General features: G+C 36.4%; 1 long non-coding RNA gene across 1 annotated transcript in view; it reads left to right on the top strand.

Moving 5' to 3' along the window:
- LOC140510828 (uncharacterized) overlaps nucleotides 1–13,367 on the top strand; it is a 62,578-nt gene extending 49,211 nt beyond the window's left edge. Inside the window, exons 2-3 of the long non-coding RNA XR_011969378.1 lie at nucleotides 8,741–8,825; nucleotides 11,757–13,367. This is a non-coding gene — a long non-coding RNA (uncharacterized lncRNA). The remainder of the gene's footprint in view (nucleotides 1–8,740; nucleotides 8,826–11,756) is intronic.
- The last annotated feature ends 281 nt before the right edge of the window (nucleotides 13,368–13,648 follow it).

Below are 13,648 nucleotides of genomic sequence, written 5' to 3'. Positions count from 1 at the left end.
TAGACATTGTGTATCTGCTCACCTAACGCCTTCTGTGATCTGATTGCTAAGATAAGGACATTTTAATTAGTATGCCTATTGTTGCAGTAGAATTGAGTACAGGACACGTGAAAAGTGTTGCTTTTTGGAAAAAAAAAGTCTCCCAAATGAGTTTATGGAATTGACCACTGGATGATGGTGACTTCCAATAGTGGAAAGCAACCAGTTTTAGATCAGTAATAGCTAAGGGAAAAAAATCTCTGGGCCAGGTTAAAATACATTATAAGAATATTTGTTGAGCTTTTGTTCATACTTTTGAACTCCTAAGGTATAAAAGAAAAATAACTATTAAGGAAATGTGTGAGTGACAGAGACAGTAATAACTATATTTAATCAAAGTATGGATGACTGAAAACAAAAATTCTAAAATTCTTACACCTATAATATCATCTGCCTTCAACTGGCTTATTCAAAATACTTATCTTCCTTAAGAGAGAACATTCTCTGTACCAAGTATAAAAAGCATCACCTCCTTCTTTCTTTTTGGTTTGCTTTATTATGAAGTAAGATGTAGTTTAAGAGCAACTAAGTGGCACATCTTCCTGAAGTCAAATCTGACCTTCAGCACTTATTAGCTCTGTGACTCTGGGCAAGCAAGCGACTTAGCCCTGCTTTGCCTCGGTTTCTTCATCTTTAAAATGAGCTGAAGAAAGAAATGGAAAACCACTCCAGTATCTTTGCCAAGAAAACCCCAAATGGGGTCACAAAGAGTCAGATATAACTGAAAACAACTCAACAATAACAAAGATTTAACTTGACCATTTTTTTGTCAATATTTTTGCTATATTTTCTTCAATGCAAGTTATAGAATTATAAAATATAGAGTTGGAAAAGAGACTTTTGCAAAAAAACGTTCTAAATTGATAATAATTAGAGAAATGCAAATTAAAGCTACTTTGGGGATGCACCTCATACATATCAGATTGGCAAAAATGACAAAATTTTGAAGGTTAAATTGGTTATGGGAAAATAGGTTGGTTGGTATTGTTGGTGGAGGAGAGAATTGGTCCAGTCACTCTGGAAAGCAATGCAGAATTATGGCCCCACAATTACTAAACTCTGCATACCCTTTGACCCAACTGTACTACTGCCATTACTATACTCTTAAAGAAATTAAATAAAGAGGAAAAGGACACATTTACAAAAATACATACAGTGCTTCTTTTTTTGGTAGCAAAAATTGGATGCTAAAGGAATCCATTATTGAGAAATGGCTTGTGGGAAATGTGGGAAGAACCACAAATTGTGGCATATAAATGTAATAGAATGTACTTATGCTATGAGAAATTATGACAGTGACAGTTTTGTGAATATAGACCAATTTCGTGGACCTTTATGAATGGATGGAGAGTAAAGTGAACAGAAGTAGAAGAATTTATACAATAATGACATTAGAATCAGCTTTGAAAATATTTACAAATCTGATCAACATAATTATGGATTACAAATACAAAAGAATGATGATAAACACCAGTTCACCTTCTGATATAAAATTTTAATTAATTAAATTCTGAAATTAAAATTCAGGAGATGTACACTTTCAGACATGATCAATATGGAAAGTTGTTTTGTCAGGCTACTATGTACTGAGGATTTTATTTTTCATTAAAGAAGTATTTGCCCAATGGTAGAAGTGGTAGTGGAAGAGGCAAATTAATTTTAAAAAAAAACTGAGAAAAAAGTAAAGATCAGAAGTTAATAGGCACATATATGATCATTTACCAAAGGGGTGTATTTCATTTTATTGTAGATGTTTTCTTACATGTTACGAATTCTTAATGTCTTTTTATGTTCCTTTTTATGCATAGGAATATCTGTATTTGTTAACAAAATTTATTCTCATCTTCTACAAAATATGTAGACATACATCCAGAGCTGAAAGGAACCTTTTCCATTTTTCTCCCTTCCAACTTTTATTTGAGGAAAAAAAACAAAAACAAAAAGACAAGAAACAAAGTCCTTGTAATAAATTTGACCATGTCCAAAAAATGTCTTATTTGGCTAATTCCATCTCCTCTCTGTCAGGAGATGAGTAGCATATTTCACTGTGGATGCTCTGGAATCGTGATTGAATATTGTATTGTTGACAGTACTTAAGTCTTTGAAAGTTATTTGGCTTTGTAATGTTGTCATTAAATAAATTGTTCTCCTGGTTCTAGTCTATTTTGTATCAGTTCATACAAATCTTTCTAAATTTCTAAGTGAGGCATGAATAAAATCCTGGGCCTAAAGCCTAGGAAAACCTGAGTCCAAACCTTATTACTAGCTGTGTAACCTTGCTCAGGTGACATAGTTTCTGTCTGTCTCAGTTTCCTCAACTGTAAAATTGGCATAATTATAGCACCTATCTCCGAGGGTTGTTGTGAGGCTTAAGTGATCCTCACACAACAGTGCTTGGTACATAGTAGACATTTAGTAAATGTTTACTTCTGTCCTTTCTTTTACTCATTTCATACAATATAATAATATTCTATTTTATCAATATGCCATAATTTGATGCCCAATTGATGGTCATTCCCTTAGTTTCTAGTTCTTTGCCACCACAAAAATATACATATGTTTTTCCAAATGCATCCTTTGCCTCTTTTTAAATTTTCTTTGGGATATTGGCCTGGTAGTATTATCACTGGGTCACAGAGTATGCAAAGTTTATCAACTTTTGGGATATAGTTCCAAAGTGCTTTCCAGAATGACTAGACAAGTTCAGTCTCACATTGAGGGGTCTCTTTTCCTGCTGTTCTTTAAATATTTGTCATTTTCTTTTTGAGGGTCAGTTTTGCTAATCTAGTGGGTGATAGGTAGAACCTTAGAGTTGTTCTCCATTGGTGCTTCAGAGTATCTTTTCATACTGTTATTGATAGGTTGGATATCTTCCTCTTAAAACTGTGTTTCCATATCCTTTGACCATTTTATCAACTGGGGAAGAGCTCTGATATAAATTTTAATCAGATCTTTATATATCTTGGAAATGAGACTTTCATTAGAGAAACTTGCTGAAAAACTTTTGTCTCCAGTTGTTAGAAGGGAACTTCTTTTAACTGATTTCAAAATCTCTATCTCTCTCCTCCCCTCAGTCCTGCCTCATTCCTCTCTCTCTATTCTGCTTCCTATAGTTGTTCTTAAATGAGTCAGTAAGGGCTTGAGGGTGAGTGCTAATGCTTCCAAGTTGTTGCTTGTTATTTAAAAAAATATTTCAACAAATATCTATTGAGAGCTAGGTGTTCTGTTCTAGGTGCTGGGGAATATCTAAAATTTAGAATGGACCTGGTCTCAGCCCATATGGAGCTTATAGTCCAGTAGAGGGATAGGACACATGATTGTAATATAAAATAATACATGACAAATGCATGAGAGAGGGTTAAGCAAATTATTGGATCAGGGAGGGTAGTTATTGCCAACTAGGCAAATCAGGGTGAGCTTTATGGAGATTATGTATAAATTGGGTTTTCAAGAACATGTAGAAATTAGATCAAGTAGACAAGAGGTGCTTCTGGACATAGGAATAAGTATCAGCAAAGGTCTGAAGATCAAAAGTGATCAGTATATATGGAAGGCATAATACAGTTTGACCAGACTACGATATGTGGAGGGAGGATAGTAGTAATGAGGTAAGTTGGAAAGAAGGTAGAGCATCTTAAATGCAACTAAGGGATTGGAATATTGCTCCTTAGGTTATAGGAAGCCATTGTAGGGTTTGAGATAGTCAGATCTAGCAAAAGGAACACTGAACCTTGGTTGAATCCTAGGTTTGAATACTTGCTAACAGTTACCCTTATGCAACTTATAATCTCTTCCAACCTCCTCTTCTTGAATAAAAAAGGAATAATAGTGCTTAAAAACCTACTATCTAGGATCGTTGTGAGGAAAGTGCTTTGCAAACCTTGATATATTTTATGAATCTAAGGAATTATCATTGGATCATTGGAGCTAGAAGAGACCTTAATGGTCATATAACCTAACCCTTCACATTTTACAAAGAAGTAATCTGAGATCCAGTAAGGTAAACTGATTTTTCTGAATCAAGGTCATTGAGGTATTAAGAGTTGAGCACATTTTAGGTTCAATGTTCTTTCTCCTACACCATGGTAGCTCTCCTAAACTTAGCATGATGGCTTTAGGAATTGGCAACACCTGAATGTCAAGCAGAAGAATGACATAACCCAATTTGTATATAAGGAAGATTTGACAATGGTGTGAAGAAATAGAAGTTTGAACATTTATTAGAAGGTGATTGTAAATATCCAGGTTTGTGGTCAGGAGTGACTGTTAGTATGATAAGGGCAGTGAGAATAGTGAGAAGGGGACAAATGCAAGAGATCTGGGAGAGAAAGAATATAGAGTTGTTAGTATTTGATTGGATATGAGAGGAGAGTGAGAGGAAAGTCAAGCATCAAGGTTTAGAACACAAAACAGAGGAAATGGAGAAGTTCTGATAGAAACTGTAAACTCAAGGTAATAAAGATAATAATAGCTAGCATTTACATTATGCTTTAAGGTTTGCAAAGTGCTATACAAATATCTGATTTTTTTCCTCTCAAATATTGGGGCAGGTGGGTGCTGTTAATATTTCTATTTTACAGATGAGGAAACTGAGGTAAAAAGAGTCACAGTGACCTATATGACTAGTATCATACAGTTAGTAAGGGCAGTTAGGTGGCACAGTGGATAGAGCATCAGGCTTTGAATTAAGAAGACTCAGCTTTATGAGAGTTCAAATCCAGCCTCAGACACTTACTAGCTACGTGACCCTGGGCAAGTCACTTAACCCTTTTTCCCTCAGTTCCTCATCTGTAAAATGAACTGGAGAAGGAAATGGAAAACCATTTCAGTATCTTTGCCAAAAAATACCCCAAATGGGCTCACTAAGACTCAGACATGACTGAACAACAAGAAATATAACTAGGAAGTATCTGAAGTCACAGCAGGTCTTTTTTAATTCCAGGTTCAATGTTCTATCCACTGTGTGGAGACAAGGATGATAAATTTGTTTCTGGAGACACTGAATTTATAGTGCTACTTGTTTTGGTAAGTCATTTTCCAGTCATGTATGACTTTGTCACCCCATTTGGGCTTTTTCTGGCAAAGGCACTGTAGTAGTTTGCCATTTCCTTCTTCAACTCACTTAACAGATGAAGAAACTGAGGCAAATAGGGTTAATTCATTTGCTCTGGGTCACATGGCTAGTAAGCGTCTGAGCCTGGGTTTGAACCCATGAAAATGAGTTGTGATTTCAGGCCTGGCACTCTATGCACTATGATTCCACCTAGCTATAGAACCTAGCGGTTCCTGTTGTATGTCCAAGTAACAATGTCTCATAAGAAGCTGAGATTGGACCTTGTGAAAGGTGTCAGATATATTTGGGAGTAATTTGTGCAGAGATAAGGATGGAAGCCATGAAATAAATGAGATTGCCAAGGAAGAGATGACAGTCTGGAAAAGTACTTTATAGTAAGAAATACTTATTGTAAGTAAACAGGAAGGAAAAGGAAACCCAGACGTGGTCAGAGAAGTAGGAGCAAAGCCTACTGGTCTTGGAAGGGTCTTGGTGGGTGGTGTTGGAAGCCAGAAGTGAAGTGAATCAGAAGAAAATGATAGTGTTAGTTGCTACTGAGAAGATATATATATATATATATATATATATATATATATATAGATAGATAGATAGATAGATAGATAGATAGAAAGATAGATAGATAGATAGATAGATAGATAGATAGATTAGATAGATAGATAGATAGACATAGATATAGATATAGATATATATATGAGATCTGAAAGATCAGGAGGCTTTTATGGTAAGCAAATCTATAGTAGTAATACAGTATAGTCTTCATATACAGTAATATAATAACACAGTACATTCTACTATACTATAGTAGTGACGTATATTCTTCTATTACATCGATATTGTGAGTTAGATTAGTGTATTTATATCTTGAGAATCTTGACTTAAAGAGGCTACATGGATGGGATATTTTTACTTTAAGGTTTCAGTGAGAATTGTGTCCAAATAATCAAAGACAGAAATCTGACCTGGCAGATTCACCCACTTCCCAAATACCAACCAAGTAGATCCATGAGGATTTCTTATTCTATGAAAAATGTATAATTTGGAAGCTCTCTAACTCTTTTCTCTGGGCTTCTCTTTTCTTATCCAAAGTGAAATTCACAAACTTAGGAGGCCTCATTATAATAATACCTTCCTAACAATTACACAGTTCAGGTGATTCATTATCTGGAGGCACTGATTCATGCCATTGTCGACTGCAATTGGAAACCCATGCTGGTGGCCTGTAACTTTGAGCTGTAGACTATGCAAGTCACCTTTTTTTTCTGCTTGCATTTCCCATGTTCTCATTTGTTCTATATGCAGACCTAATTTATTATATAAGTTTTTTAAGTATACAGTACAGATGAGACTCGAAGTATGAATTTGTCTTAGTTTGCCTGAGTCATTACATTAGTTCTTCAATGGGAATATGTTCATCATTTTAAAAAGCCTACTTGCATGTGTAACCATACTAACTGCTATATACTATACAATTCTGAGCAAAAATAGGGAAGTGATCATTTTCTACTATGTTCTCCCAGATATGAGTATGCCTGAGCAATATCATGGCGTGATGATATGATGCTGAAGATCATAGACCTCAGTGAATCTGGGGAGGGAGGGAAGAAGTAGCTATATAGTACCTTCTATGTGCCAAGCACTATGTTAAGCACTTTACAAATATCTTATTTTGTCCTTACAACCTTACAATGTAGGTGCTATTGTTATTCTAATTTTACAATTGGGGAAACTGAGGCAAACAGAGTGCTTAAGTGATTTGCCCAGGGTCATCCAGCTAGTAAATATCTGAGGTCAGGTTTGAATTTAAGTCTTGCTGACTCCAGGCCTCATGCTCTGTATACTATACCATCTAGCTGCTATCCATTTTAACCTCCTCATTTCACAGAAGAGGAAGCTGAAGCCCACAGACCTTAAATGTCTTGCCACAGTCACACAGATAGTAATTTGAAACTAATTCCTCTAGCTTTCAAGCTATTCTTTTTCTTACTGTACTCTGCTGTCACTTAACCAAATGACCTCCAAGATTTTTTAAAATGACTAAAGTATTCCATTTCCTATCCTACAGGTATTTGAATATCTACTAAAAATATCTGATTTCATTGGTATGCATGTTCTATTCAGAGATGAAGATCAATACTCTCTTCTGGTCCCTCATCAGTTCCCATGATCTTAATTGTAATCTACATGCAGATGACTGCCTCATCTATATATCTATGCCTCCCCCCCATACATCCCTGTCCAAGGTCTCTCATTTGAACTTTAGTCCCATGTCACCAATCACCTATTGGATATTTTAAAATGGATGTCCTGAAATCATCCCTAATTCAATATGCTCCAAATAGATTCCCCACCCCACCCCCTTTCTAAATGTCCTTATTTCTATTGAAATAGTCAACATTATTGCAGGTTCTCAGGTTCATAACCAAGGTCTTATTCTGAGTTTTTCATTCTATCTTAAGCCCACATATCTAGTGAGTTGCCAAATCCTGCCATTTCTACTTCCATATCAATACATCTGAACCATTCTCTCTACTCATATTCCCTTCAATTTGGCCTTCATGACCTCTTACCTGGATTATTGCATTTACCTCAAAATTGCCTTCCCAGTCTCAGCTATCTCCTTTTATTAATCCATTTGCCGTGGTGTAAGGACAAGCAAAGTAGATCTTTAGCTATTTTTCTTTTAGCATAATCAAGTGCCTCTGATTGAATCTTACCTTTATCAACAGTCTTTACTTGAAGTAAAGTACAGAAACAAGAGTTTCTTTAATTAGAAACACTGTATGTATTTGTATTGTTAATGTGATTAAAGATTTTCTCCACCCATTAACAGGCCTTTCCATCAGGGGGTATTTGATTATGAAAGAATTGTAGGAAAGCTCATTAACCTTTGGTTAATGAGGCACTGGTTCTCAAGAGTTGGGATATCCTCTTGCTCTATAAAAAGTTGGTTGGTTGGTTGGTTGTTGTCCTTCGTCTTTGAAAAGGATCAAAATGACATCACCATTGTAAAGTGAAATTTCAGTGTGTCCAGCTGTGGCTGATCAAACCAATATGAGCTTGGAATGCTCTACCATAGGTTGGGCACAGATAATCTGTTTCAATATTTGGGGTGGATGTCCCCAGTTTGCACATCCTGCGTTTACTTTGTGCTGTTTCAATTCTGCTTGGCTCAAAGAGTACAGCACTCTTTCTTATGTGGACATGCCATGCTGAGTGGTCCTGTGCCAGTGTCTCCCATATTGCACAGTCAAATTCAAAGTTCATGAGAGAGACCTTGAGAATGTCCTTGTATCATTTCTTCTGGCCACCGTGTGATTGCCAGCCCCATGCAAGTTCTCCATAAAATGGTCTTTTTGGAAAGCATACATATTGCATTTGAACAATGTGGCCAGCCCATCGGAGTTGAGCTCTCTGAAGAATAGTATTCAAACTTGGCAGTTCAGCTCAAATAAGGAGGTAATCCTCAGAATCAGACAGTTCAAGTGGAAGCGATTCAGTTTCCTGGCATGGCACTGGTAGACTGTACATGTTTCACAAACATATAACAATGAAGTCAGTACAATGGCTCTATAGGTCTTCAGTTTGGTAGTCAGTTTAATACCTCGTTTCTCCCAAATCTTTCTTCAGAGTCTCCCGAACGCTGAGCTAGCTCTGACAATGCATATGTCAACCTCATTGTCAGTTGTACATCCCTGGAAAGTACACTACCAAGGTAAGTGAACTTATCCACAGCATTCAAAACTTCTCCATTTGTTGTAACCGATGGTTCCGCGTATGGATGGTGTGGTGGTGAGTGATGGAACACATTTGTTTTCTTGGTGTTAATTATAAGGCCAAAATTAGCACAGGCAGCAGAGATCCATACTTTGTTGCATCTCACATTGGTTAGTGATAAGGACATGATCCTAAGAGATGGGCTGAACACTTCCATAGTGTTCTCAACAGACCATCATCAATCAGTGCTGAGGCCATTGACCGTTTGCCTCAGGTTGAAGTGAATCCCTCCTTAGCTGAACTTCCAACTGAAGAAGAGGTTTTGAGGACCATTAGACTCCTTTCCTATGGCAAAGCACCTGGTGCTGATTCTATTCCAGCTGAGATCTGCAAGGTAGGGGAACCATTGCTCATATAAAAGCTGGCTGAAATTTTCCAGGTTATATGACAAGAGGAGGTTATCCCCTAGGAGTTCAAGGATGCTTCCATTGTCCATCTCTATAAGGGTAAAGGGTATAGATTGTCCTGTGACAATCACAGGGGGATCTCTATCTTAGAGATCAAAATTCTTGCTAGAGTCCTCCTTAATAGGCTGATCCTTCACCTGGAAGATGGGCATATACCTGAGAGCCAGTGTGGCTACAGAAAGGGCCAAAGAACAGTCAATATGGTGTTTGCCGCCCAACCACTCCAGGAGAAATGTCAGGAGCAGAACAGAGGTCTGTACACAATTTGTGGATCTGATCAAGTCCTTTGACACTGTTAGTCATGAGAGCTTATGGAAAATTTTTTCAAAATTTGGTTGCCCAGAGAAGTTCATCAATATTGCACATTAGTTTCATGATGACCTGTTTACCAGGGTTCTGGATAATGGATAAAGTTCTCTTGCCTTCCCAGTCACCAATGGAGTGTAGCAGTGTGCTTGCTCCCATGCTTTTTAGCATGATATTTTCAGCCATGTTGACAAATGCCTTCAATGAGAATGAACATGGCATTAAGGTCAGCTACCATACTGATGGTAAGTTCTTCAATTTGAAAAGGCTATAAGCCAAGACCAAAGTGGAGGGAGTATTGGTGCATGATTTTCTGTTTGCAGATGATTGTGCACTCAATGCAGCCTCTGAGGCTGAGATGCAACAAAGTATGGAGCAATTATTTGCTGCCTGTGTTGAGTTTGGCCTAATAACTAATTAATCTATAAAAGGTATAAATACTCTGAAGGTGAAGTTTTACTTTGGGGTTTAGTTTTTGCAAGAAGCTTTGTGTGCCAGAGGAGACTCTAGGAAGCCACTAAGGAGCCCCCTGCTTTGAAAACCCAGATGTGGGTGCTTCCCTCTCTGGCAACTATGGTCAGACAGTTTGACCTGTCTGTTGATTTGTAATATATGTATTGCTTATGTCAGACAGTTTGGAAGTGCTATCTGTTGATTTCCTGAACCAAGTGAATTGCATATATACATATACATATATGTACATATATATGTGTATATATATACATATACATGTATATATATATATATTCATACACACACACACACACACACACATACATGTGCTTGATTAAAGGAGATTCTTAACCCCTCAAAAGTTGCCTTTCCTTTCAGAAAAGCAGATCAAAGAAACTGTGATAGCAGCCTCCCCTGTGTATGCTGTGTACTCACTGATACACATGGTACTGCAAAAATTATTTTCTCTAAACATTGAACCAACTAGTCACTTTCTTACTTAATCGACTCCAGTGCCCCCTGAGTTACCTCTAGGATAAAATATAAACTTATTTGTTTAGCTTCCAGTTTCCTCGTGTAGTACTCTTACTTCCTCTGTATGAAAGCTAGGCAAGCTGATCTTTTCTTTGTTTCACACATGATGACAATCCGTCTCTCATCTTTGCAATGGTGAGCTCCTGTATCTGAAATGCTTACCTCCTTACCACTGCCTTATAAACTCCCTGCCTTGCTTAATGATGTAGCTCGTTATACCTTCTGTATAATGGCTTTACTGATTTCCTCTCATTGCTAATGCCTGCTATCCCAACTTACCTTATATTTAACTACTTTATATTTATTTGTACTTAATATATATATAAACATGTGCTTATATATAATGCATAAACACATGTATATAATATATAAAACACATGATTTACAGAAATTGTGTGTATATATATGTGTGTGTGTGTATACATATTTATATACACATAATCTTGCATTAAAATATAAGTTCCTTGAAGGTAGGGTCCTTGTATTCCCATTCCCCTAGGTATGGGGTGTGTTCAGGGAGGACCAGTACCTTTGATGTGATGGCTGATGAGCCCTTTTCAGGACTCTTTCCACCTTTGGTGTCTACCTGTTCCACCCAACTCTCACTCCAAGAAGCTGCAGCATGCGCAGTGGCCATACCCTGGTAAACCATTTTGACAGACAGGACAAACCATGTGAGGGTAACCAAGATGTCTCAAACCTATTGGTGAGTTAGGGGGGTGTCTGCTCCAAGCATGTGTAGACTTACCCTGGTGGAATGGGTGGATGAGAATAATTTGCTTCAATGGCCATGAAGGCAACTGAAGCAGGCGGTGTGGAGCATTTACAACTTGATTACACAGCAAAGATGCCAAGATCATCCACTGTATCCTGAGCCATCACCAGCCATCTTCACTGTGTCCTGCTACTGGACTGCAATGACCCTAGAGGAGAGAGTGAGAGTGATGACTTCATGCATCTCTGCCTTACTTAAATCCAATTTACTCATGAATCAAAACACATCACTTCTAAAGAAAAGTTTGGGAGAGAATAGGTATTAGACTGACTACCAAACTGAAGGTCTACAGAGCTGTTGTTCTGACCTCATTGTTGCATGCCTGTGAAACATGGACAGTCTACCAGTGCCATGCCAGGAAACTGAATTGCTTCCATTTTCATTTCTCATCTAGCTACTTTGAGATTTCTCTGACTGACTTCTCCACCATGAGGCACCTCATTGAAATGACTTCATCCTGAAAGATCTCATCAGTGTTGCTTCTCCAAGTTATAACTACACTCAGCCTTGGAGAGATGAACTCCAAACCTCCATTTAAAGAAAAGCTCAGACGTATCTCCATTTTTCACTTAACTGAAGTATTTTGGGACTTTTTTGACTAACTTCTACACCATGCCCCCACATAGGGTACCTACCCTGGGATTTTCAACTTCCTTTTGTTTATTGTCTTCCTTCTTTTGATTGTAAGTTCCCTGAACACAGTGGGCTGTGTGTGTGTCTGTGTGTGTATACATGTGTTAGTGTATCCCCAGCACTTAGCACAGAACCTAGTACACAGAAGATGCCTAATAAATATATATTAATTGATAAGAAAAAGAAGTTGAGAAAATACTCATGAGAAAATAGGAAACAAAACAAAAATTTTGTATATTTAATATATATTGATATATTTAGAGAATTAAAGAAATTCCCCTAAAATTAAATGAAACAATAACTTCATCAAAGTAATGGGATATAAAATAAATTCTCATAGGTAATCAGCATTTCTATATATTACCAATAAAGCCTGGTAGGAAAAGATAGAAAAATAGTCCATTAATAACCACATAATGAATAAAATATTTGGGAATCCCAAGACAGACACAGAAATTGTATGAATATAAGTACAAAATACTACTTACAGAAGTAACGACAAAAAATATTGAGAAATATTAATTGCTCATGGGTAAGCCAAACCAAAGAGTAAAATGATAACACTTCCTAATTATTTCATTTTCATGTTAATTAAAATACCAAAAGATTAGTTTAGAAACCTAGGAAAAATAATAAAAAAATCATTTTTAGGAATAAAATGTCAAGATTCTCAAGAGAAATAATTTTAAAAATGAGAAAGAAGGGAGCCTCACAGTACCAGATCTCAAGCAGTCTAAAAATCAAAGTATGGATTAAGAGACAGGTAAATCAGTAGAACAACTTAAGTACTAAGTACATAACAGGCTAAAGAAAATGACCCTAGTAGACCAACTTGAGTAAATTCCAAGACTAGCTACTGGAGTAAGGACTTACAATGCAAAGACCCCACAAAATTGTGCTTAAAATACTTGATAACAATCTACCACATATAAAGTTTAGGTCGGCATCTTGTAACATATACCAGGATAAGTTCCAAATAAACATGGGATTTGTATGAAAAGGTCACAACTTAAATTAGGGAAGCAAGGGATAAAAATCTTTCATATCTATGGATAGGACAAGAGAGAGTTCATGACCAAAGAAGAGAAGATAAAATGGAAAATTTTGATTCCATGAAAGTAAAGGGTGTGTGTGTGTGTGTGTGTGTGTGTGTGTGTGTGTGTGTGTGTGTGCAAACAAAACTGATGCAACTAAAATTAGAAGTGAAAGAGATAATGGGAAAATCTTTGCAGTAAATGACTCTAATAAAGATCTCATTTGCAGGACTTATAAGGTACTGAACCAAATGTAAAAAATTGAGACATATGAAAAGTCTTCAAAGGAAGAAATTTAAGCTCTTAATAGCCATATTAAAAATGCTTCAAATCACTGATAATGTTCAAACTATTATTTAAGCTATTTAAAACTTTTATTTAAATTTATTGAATAAATTAATTTTCCTTTTTTTTTTTTTCTTTTTAACACGGTTTATAACAGATAAAGCAATTCAAACTTTTGGTCAGGTGATACATCTTTTTTAAAGCATTTACAATATGGACCACAAAAGAATTTTTTTTTTTAAACATAAACCAACTGAAACACAGATAATATTTATATTGCTAACGTCACAATCTCTTGATCTAATTGTCTCCTCAGTATTTTTAAGAATAAAAA

The sequence above is a fragment of the Notamacropus eugenii genome, chromosome 6, assembly GCF_028372415.1.
Source record: "Notamacropus eugenii isolate mMacEug1 chromosome 6, mMacEug1.pri_v2, whole genome shotgun sequence".
NCBI lineage: Eukaryota > Metazoa > Chordata > Mammalia > Diprotodontia > Macropodidae > Notamacropus > Notamacropus eugenii.
The sequence above is the reverse complement of the archived record's forward strand: the minus strand, read 5'-3'. Positions and strand labels throughout refer to the sequence as shown.